At 35.2% G+C, this 9518-nt stretch overlaps 1 long non-coding RNA gene across 1 annotated transcript; it reads right to left on the minus strand.

Annotated features, from left to right (window-relative positions):
• Positions 1 to 689: 689 nt before the first annotated feature.
• LOC131522249 (uncharacterized) lies at positions 690 to 2919 on the minus strand. The gene is made up of 2 exons (XR_009266484.1): positions 2177 to 2919; positions 690 to 1372 (listed from the first exon to the last, which is right to left on the minus strand). It is a non-coding gene; the product is annotated as an uncharacterized LOC131522249 (long non-coding RNA).
• Positions 2920 to 9518: the final 6599 nt, after the last annotated feature.

Raw genomic sequence — 9518 nt, forward strand, 5'->3', positions numbered from 1 at the left:
ACTAAAATTTCCACAGCCATTTCACAACAATGTTTAATTCGTTATATTGGTTACTATAATTTGGTATTAGAGGGCTTTAATTTGTTATAGTGGTTATTACCATAGCACTACAGTGTCCCATATCAAGACATAATATTTAAGGCGAATGAAACCTGTAATAAATGTCGCTTCATGTAAGTCACTAAATAAATTAGCCTTGAGCCATTCTTTAAAGTTGTGCTATTTCACTCTACACTCTTTTAAAATACTCCTTTTAAAGGTGTTGATAGGTACTGATACTGATGTTTACACTTTAGGAATTAATATGCACTTTCAAAGTACTAATATACAACCTTTAGGGGTAAGAAGGTACAAAGATGTACCTTGTGAAAGAGTACCGCCCCATGACAGCTTTTGTGTCTTTTTCTGAGAGTAGGTGTTTGAGGTAGTTGGTATGTTTCAGCTATCAAGGATAAAATAATGATGTTCAAATTAGTTCATTGAGGAGAAACAGATTAAATGTGAACCAATTTTCTTTGTTTTGGCATGACAGTTGTGTTCATTCTAAATACAGTGTTTGCTAAAGAACAGAGGACAGACTTGTTCTACATTACAGATCAGCCATGCAAAAGGGATAGAATTAAAGGATTGAAGGGTAGAATCACAATTAGACATTCCAAGAGTGACATAATTCACCACAATCCAAATCCTTAAAACATCCACATACAAGTATTTTATTGTATCCACCCAACACAGCCACATACACATTACACAATACACCCACAGAAACCAAGAAATGTGCACAAATAACTGTGATCTCACACTTATGAGCTTGTTAATGAACTATAGGGCATTGTATTGATTGGTACTCACGTAAGCGATAGATGATGTTCTGATTTTTGGATTACACTTCGCTTAAGGTGCAAGATCATGAACTTACTGTATTATCTTACTGTATTATTAACACAAGTGTAATAAAATAAATGCTATTAACAAAAGATAAGCAAGAGTAACCAACACAACTATTAAATGAATACCATGAATGATAAAAAAAAATCAAGTGCATAATGATAAACTGTTGCTTCTCTGAAAGTAATAAGGTGAAGAATTATGAAAGATTATTTGTTATTAACTGACATCAGCTATCTGATGTAAATTAGAAAATCACATACTGATAATATACTGTACAACAATGCCAAGGTCTCTGGAAAGAGGTTTGTTTAAGTTGCTATTTATGTTCCAAGTAGTCGAGTAAGCAGTCTGCAGTGACTTTTTCCACTGGCTGTGTTTGGGTAACAATGCAGTGAGGAAAGAAGCAGGAATCTGTTTCAACAAACTTGAATTTGTAGTGCTGTGGAATGATGATCTCCTGGAGCAGCAAATGGTCCTTTATCTGGAAAAGACAGATGAACGTTATTTAAAGTGAAGGTTTGGTCCTCAGATCTTAACCTAGTGTTAATTTTGTCAGCTATTTTCAATTTTTGTCTTAGTTCCATGTTAAACGGCCTTGTTAGTTTTTATCATATTCAGTCAACCTTATCCTATTTAGTTTTAGTCAAGTTTTAGTCGAATAAAACCTGAAGTATTTTAGTCTAGTTTTAGTCAATGAAAACTTTACATTTTATCAATAAGATTATTATTAATTAACCGTACAGCAGTATTAATTTTGGCAGCCATTTTTAATTTAGTCTTAGTCTTACTCAAATGTACTCAAATGTTGTCTTTTTGTTCAGTCAAGTTTAAGTCAACAAAATGAGCATTTTAGTCAGGTTTTAGTCAATGAAATCTTATCTTAGTCACATTTTCATCAAGCTGTATAATGCTTAAACTGAATTAAATTTATTTTTGCTCAAAATTATAATCATAATGATTGTTGTCATTTGAGAAATTTACTTTGCATTTCAGGTATTGCACTTTCACCAGTAAGCACAAATCAATAGAATGTGGACTCATACACGTTTAATTTACCTCATCTAGTGTTCTGATTTATTATAGGCTTTTTATTACATAAATTAATACCAAATACTTATGCACTCTTTCTGTCTGTCTCTCTCTCTCTGTCTCACTCTGATCAGTGTTTCAAACTTTTTTAAGAGCGACCCTATTTTTTATTTTTAAATTGACGCGACCCATATACATATACATACATACACACACACACACACACACACACACACACATATATATATATATATACCCCATAAAAATGATGCGAGCTTCGGATCTTCCAATAATTCTTTATGGTGCTGAAACCTACAGATGTCTGAGTTCCGCTCCTCGTGCAACTGATACTCGACTACCACTGGCTCATCTGCGTTCGAGGGGAGGGGCTTACCAATAGGTCAATTCTGCAACCACTCCTTTATATCACTCTGTTTCAGAATCAGGAGGACTTGGCTGAAAGGGGCATTTTCAAACAGCCTCTGAAAAGCAAATTGGCCTATATCAGGGATCTTCAAAGCTGGCTCATTAAACTCACTTTCCTGCAGAGTTTAGCTCCAACTTTGATCAAACTCACCCACCTGTAATTTTCTAATGATCCTGAAGAGGTGAGGTGAACTCTTTACAATACTGGTGCACAAATATGCATTAATGTCAAAGCCATGCATTTTAACTTCCAGTTGTCTGCTTTAATTAATCTTTAGCTAATGATTTGCAAAGGTATCATTATGTTATGATTTTACTTTTTGAGGCACAGAACTATTAACTAATCATTAAGTAATATGGTTATGGATTTTTAATTAGTTAGTTAGTCATGTGCCTCAACAAGTAAAATCATAACATAAAGATATATTTGCATAAACTTGCATGGGCCCAAAGGTACAAAAGTTGCTCTGGGCCCGAATGGGCTGGCCCACACTGGGCCACCATTGGATTAATGTGGGCAGTATGGAGCGAATTTTGTGCCAATATTCATCAAACAAATCCAGTGTTTTGCAAATAAACACAATCTGCTTTGCAAAGAAAAACTCGACTTTCAAACAAACGCAAACTGATTTGCAAATACAAAACTCTATTTGAGAGAAAATGCAGAGGTATGGACAAATATGTATTGTGTGTTACAACTGTGAGACTCATTCGCCTTTTTATGATGAAATGTGACTTGATTTTCTCACAAATGCATGCATGCAGATTTTCTCACATGGGTGCAAACAGATTTTCTCACAAATGCAATCCAAAAACAGCAGATGGCGCTGTTGGTCAATTTACGCTAGTCTCTCGAGACCCGAAACACCTGTTTACCTTTTCAGGGAATACAGCAGACCAACATGAGTGGGGAACAGGTGAATTTCTGTCTTACTATATCTATAATTAACCATTTAGCCTAGGTGTTTTCACAAAGTGTCCCCACTACAATGTTAGTGAAATTCACAATAAGTGCTGTAAAGTTGTTAACATGATTGATTAGTTCAAAAATCAGCAGTGACATGGCTAAACATTTAACTAGGCAGTCTTTCTCTATAAAAACTGATCCATTCTCTGTACCTCTTATCCTCTGTTGAATCGCAGGATATAGAATATATAGGCTACATATGTTGATACAATTGTTCAACATTCAAAAAAAATGCATGGGGTATAACAATAAATTGTCACAATATATTGTAATACTAAAATGCAGATGTATTTTGGATCACGACAACTGTGTACCAAAAATGAATGTTATTTTTACATTAGGTCAAGTAAGATTTATTGTTATTCTGCTTTGTTGAGACATAGCCTCCAGTGGAGAGAAATGTTGTAGGCTACCTCTGCAGTAAAAGTTTAAACAAGTATAAAACTACACGTAGACAACTTACTGAAAGGAGTAGGCTAAACTAATTACAAATAGGCTACTATAATCAAACTAGTTTAAGTTCAGATGAGCTTTATTGTGATTCAACTATACGAAATATTATCTAAACATCGATATCCCTTTAGAAAATTAACCATGGTTTTACTAAATAAATACCATGGTGTTTGCAGAAAAGCTGCCATTACAGAAATGGTAACCTGCAAAAAAAAAAAACATGGTTACCACACTTTTACTATAGTAAAACCAACTTTAATTTTCATAAGGGATATCATAGTTTATTATCATATTTATGTTTATATATAGCATACAGTAGTTTATATGCACGCCTTGTACAACATTTAAAACTAAAAGTGGCCTGTAAGGCCAGTATTCTGTAGATATTTCATATTTCAACCAATATTTTACTCTGAATACTAGCAGATTTTAGTCTTACAATAGCCTGTTTGGAAATGTCCAACTCAAAATATGTAGCTTTTATATATAGCCGAGCAACATTTTAACTCATGAAGTTAAGAATAAAAGGCTACTGTCAGGAATTATATTAGTGGCTTTTCTTCAAACGTTCGTCATCTGAGTCTCTCCGAGAAGAGTCCTCGCTGTCCAGAGTGTGTCTTCACCCGTGTAGCGTGCCATCATCCAACGCACAGAAAAAGAAAGTAGGCTACATTCTATGATGAAGCTTGACATTTTGATGGCATTTTTCAGGGGCATCTACATGTTTATCTGGCTGATCTCAGATCATTAACATGTGAACAGAGTGCTCAGTGTGAGGCAGGATCACATTACAGGAGAAACTGTACCTCTCCTTACTTTCATACAGATTGTATAGGCCTAATCAGAGAATATTTGTTTTCAATTTGAATTGGTTTGTTTAAAAGTAGACATGTCAAGCTTTCTATACATATATGTATCATGTACGTGAGGCACATATTCACTGAGATTCAGGTTGTTTTATTAATGTGCCAGTGAAGAAAATTTCCAGAGACGGACGAGAACACACCCTGTTTGTTTTCTTTATTTTAGAAAAGCACATTGTTCTGTTGTTATTAAGACTATACACCAATAAAAGTAGAACCTTTGCAGTTTAAAACTATGCAATACTCGTATCTGCATTTTTAGTTATTTTCGTGGTATTCGACACCAAAGATTATTTTCTAATCATTCCATTGTTAAAATCATTCTTAAATACTGGTAAACCACTGTTTATTAAAACACTGAATTTAGTATTATATCAGCGTGAACTTGATCCTTCTCCCCAATTCACAGGCCAAGAGTGACACCAGAAGAGAAATATTCATCATTTTGCTTAGCTACAAAATTACATAATTATTTGACACAAATGATTGCACAGTGTTATAACATTTAAAAAGTTTTAGATATTGCACTAAATAATGTGATTTGTTTTACATTTTTTTGTAAATAATTAATGACCTCTTGGGTGATATTACTATATCTGATACTAAATTAAATTGTCTAAGCTTTCATTTTTGGTACACAATATTGTCGCTATCCATAATACATTTGCATTTTAAAATTACTATATATTGTGACAATATATTGCTATACCCTGCATTGTTTTGAAAGTTAAACAATTGTATCAACATATGTAGCCTATATATTCTATATCCTGCGATCCAACAGAGGATAAGAGGTACAGAGAATGGATCAGTTTTTATAGAGAAAGACTGCCTAGTTAAATGTTTAGCCATGTCACTACTGATTTTTGAACTAATCAATCATGTTAACAACTTTACAGCACTTATTGTGAATTTCACTAACATTGTAGTGGGGACGCTTTGTGAAAACACCTAGGCTAAATGGTTAATTATAGATATAGTAAGACAGAAACTCACCTGTTCCCCACTCATGTTGGTCTGCTGTATTCCCTGAAAAGGTAAACAGGTGTTTCGGGTCTCGAGAGACTAGCGTAAATTGACCAACAGCGCCATCTGCTGTTTTTGGATTGCATTTGTGAGAAAATCTGTTTGCACATGTGAGAAAATCCGCCTGCATGCATTTGTGAGAAAATCAAGTCACATTTCGTCATAAAAAGGCAAATGAGTCTCACAGTTGTAACAAACAATACATATCTGTCCATACATCTGCATTTTCTCTCAAATAATTTTGTATTTGCAAATCAGTTCGCGTTTGTTTTAAAGACGAGTTTTCGTTGCAAAGCAGATTGTGTTTATTTGCAAAACACTGGATTTGTTTGATGAATATTGGCACAAAATTCGCTCCATAAGAATACCCTTAAGTCCCTTATTATTATTATTATTAATTTAGTCCATTATGCCACATTAAGCGTTTTGCTGTATGGGAGAAAAAGTGAAAGTTTGCATATTGTGTTCATGGCCGTCTGCTTGCCTTGTAGTACATTTAATAACTATACATCAAATTTGATCTTTTAATTGCACTTAATGTATCTTAACACATTAAGCCATATTAAGTGTTTATGGTTTTCTACGGGAGGAAAATGCTTAACGAGAAACTTTGCGCATTGCGTTCATATTCTGCTGTTCTGTAGCCACAGATTTGCAGGTCTTGGCTTTTTCTCCTACAGATGACTTGCAGGACCCTGTTCGTTATTGTACTAAATTAGTTTTAATCATTTAACCACCACAGCGTCTTGTCTCCATTAGCAACGCACACGATTCGTGTCGAATGCAAGTGACGTCGCAGGTAGTGGAAAGTGCAAGCGGCGATTGCAAGTGACATTGTAATTTAGTTTCTTTTTTCTTGTCTTCACCACTTGGCTACTGTTGTAAAATGTTGAGAGATTCAAACAAACAAACAAACAAACAAAACAAAAAATCAATAAATAGAACAAAATAAAAATAAAAAGACTGCAAGTGACGTCACTTGCGGAAGCGCAGGTGTCTGAGTCCGAGGCTGCATCCGAAAACTGAAAAATGCTGTCTTCGGAGGCATCAAGGCACGTCCGAATCCAAAGTTAGCTTCACTGCCTGTCTCCTGAGCCTTCATCTGATTGATTTTTGAAGATGTATTTTTCGCTGCCTTTGATATCCCACAATCCTGTGCGTTCCATTCCGAGACGGTTGAGCTAAAAAATAAAGATCGCGGCTGGAAGTTGCGTTTGGTGGTTAGTTTGTGTGTAAATGTATATTTCTGATTAACTTTTTGCACTTTTTATGTTATTTCTAGCGAGAAATAAGTATTATAGTAATTAAATATTTGTTTAATTATCACCAAAACCCGTTCTATTTTGTTGTTGATTGTTAAACCGTTACGCTGCCTCAGAAGCCTGTCTGAAATCAGTTTCGTGAGGTGCCTTTGTGCATAAACGCTTCCTGCAAAGTCATTGCTTCATAAGGCAGCGGATGCAGCCTGAGAGTGCAAGTACTGAGATTGCAAGTGCAGGTCTGCAGCCAGACCCTATTGGAATAGCCTGCGCTATTTGCTAACTAAAACGTCTGACAACGAACATCACATTCATTGTATAATTCAAGCCATACACCAATGTTAAGCTTTAAAATCTTCATTTCAGACATCTTTTAGTGATAAGGAGAAAATAAATTACGATTATGTTTGGTGTTAGCCTACATGTATGTAGCATATTCCTATTAGACAGTGAATGGTACGTCGTCTTCTTCTAATGGTGCTTCTGATAGCGGTCATAAACAGGCAAGGAATTTAGTTGTGCCTTTCTCAGCTGCAGCACTAGTTTGTTGTAGTCTGCCTGGCACAACCAGAAAGATGAAGCCAGCGAAACAGAAAAGTATTGCTTCGCTTTTTCAAAAGGAAAATAAGGTAAGTTGACACAAATTTTATACATGCTCAGCCTATATGAAATGCCAATTGTCATCATTCCCCCAGGTGCCATTCAGTCATCTTTGTGATGACCTTAAATTCTATATTTGATCAAAGAGATAAGCTAATCGTTTAAGTGGTTCTCAAAGTGTGGTACGAGCACCACTAGTGGTACTCAGGCTCCCTCTAGTGGTACGCAGAGGAATCACTAAATTAAATACATTAATTAATTAAAAATTAATGTTAAAACACAATACATTTTTATTAAATCTTTATTTGAGTAAGGATGTAAGTAAAGTTTTTAACTTTTAGGTACAACATTTTAATTTAATCATTATTTGAGTTTTTTTATTTACTTATATGTAAGCACAGTGCAGTGTTAATGTTTTAACTGTGTATTTACATTGTTAAAGTGGTTGGCAACAATAAATATTCTTATTGGGAATAAAACTGCATCGTTTTTGAACTGTGCAGAGCTGTAGCTGAATAGTTAGGCCTACTACACTGCTACAGCGGGTAAAATAAGCATTGAACATGTCACCATTTTTCTCAGTAAATATATTAAGGTGCTATTGACATGAAATTTTCACCAGATATCGGTAACAATCCATGTAATCCATACATACAAAGAAAACAAAACAAATAAGTTCAGAAATGAAGTTCTGTGTAATAAAGTGGAATGACACAGGGGAAAAGTATTGAACATATGAAGAAAAGGATGTGCAAAATGGTATGGAAAGCCAAGATACCAGCTGAAATCTATCAGTAATTAGAAAGCAATCTTGTCCCTTGTCAGTGGAAATTAATATTATCTGGTTCAGTCCCAATTGATGGCCTATACAAAGGTGTCTCATTACCAGCATGTCACACAAGAAATATTTCATGATGGGTAAAAGCAATGAGCTCTCTCAAGACTTTTGCAACCTTATTGTTGCAAAACATACTGATGGCATTGGTTACAGAAGGGTTTCTATACTCCTGAATGTTCCAGTGAGCACTGTTGGGGTCATAATCCAGAAGCGGAAAGAACTCAATTTCACCATAAACCGGCCACGATCAGATGCTCCTCGAAAGATTTCTGACAGAGGAGTGAAAAGCATTATCAGAAGAGTTGTCCAAGAAGAAAAAGCATGTTGAAGCTCGTTTAAAGTTTGCTGCACAACATTTAGACAAGCCTGTGAAATACTGGGAGAAAATAGTCTGGTCAGATGAGACAAAAATGTAACTCTTTGGATGCCATAATACACAATGTTTGGAGGTCAAATGCCAAATGCCCAAACACACAGCCAAGGAAACCCTCAATTGGTTTCAATAGAAAATCTATGTAAAGAACTAAAGATCAGAGTTCATAGAAGAGGCCCATGGAACCTTCAAGACTTGAAGACTGTTTGTGTGGAAGAATGAGCCAAAATCACACCTGACCAATGCATGCCATTAGTTTCTCCATACAGGAGGCATCTTGAAGCTGTCATTACCAACAAAGGCTTTTGTGTGAAGTATTAAATACATTTCAGTAAACGTGTTCAATACTTTTTCCCTGGGTCATTTCATTTTATTACACAGAACGTAATTTCTGAACTTATTTGTTTTGTTTTCTTTGTATGCATGGACTACTTGGGTTGTTACCGACATCTGGTGAAAATTTCATGTCAACAGCACCTCTATCAGTAAATATATTCTCTAAAATATATTTACTGAGAAAAATGGTGACATGTTCAATACTTATTTAACCCGCTGTATATTTTTAATGCTGGTCATTGTGGTGGTACTTGGAGAGCCCAATATTTTCTGAGGTGGCACTTGGTACAAAAAGTTTGAGAATGATTTAATATATGATGGTGGGCCAATGGTGAGCCTGAAGTGGTGTTCGATATCTGGAAATCGGATCTTACTATCTGGGCTTTTGCTTACAGTTTGTGTTTGTGCGGAGATGACGAATCAGTGTCGCCGATTTTATTTCTTAAGCTGAAAACAA

Source organism: Onychostoma macrolepis, chromosome 16 (assembly GCF_012432095.1).
Source record: "Onychostoma macrolepis isolate SWU-2019 chromosome 16, ASM1243209v1, whole genome shotgun sequence".
Lineage (NCBI taxonomy): Eukaryota > Metazoa > Chordata > Actinopteri > Cypriniformes > Cyprinidae > Onychostoma > Onychostoma macrolepis.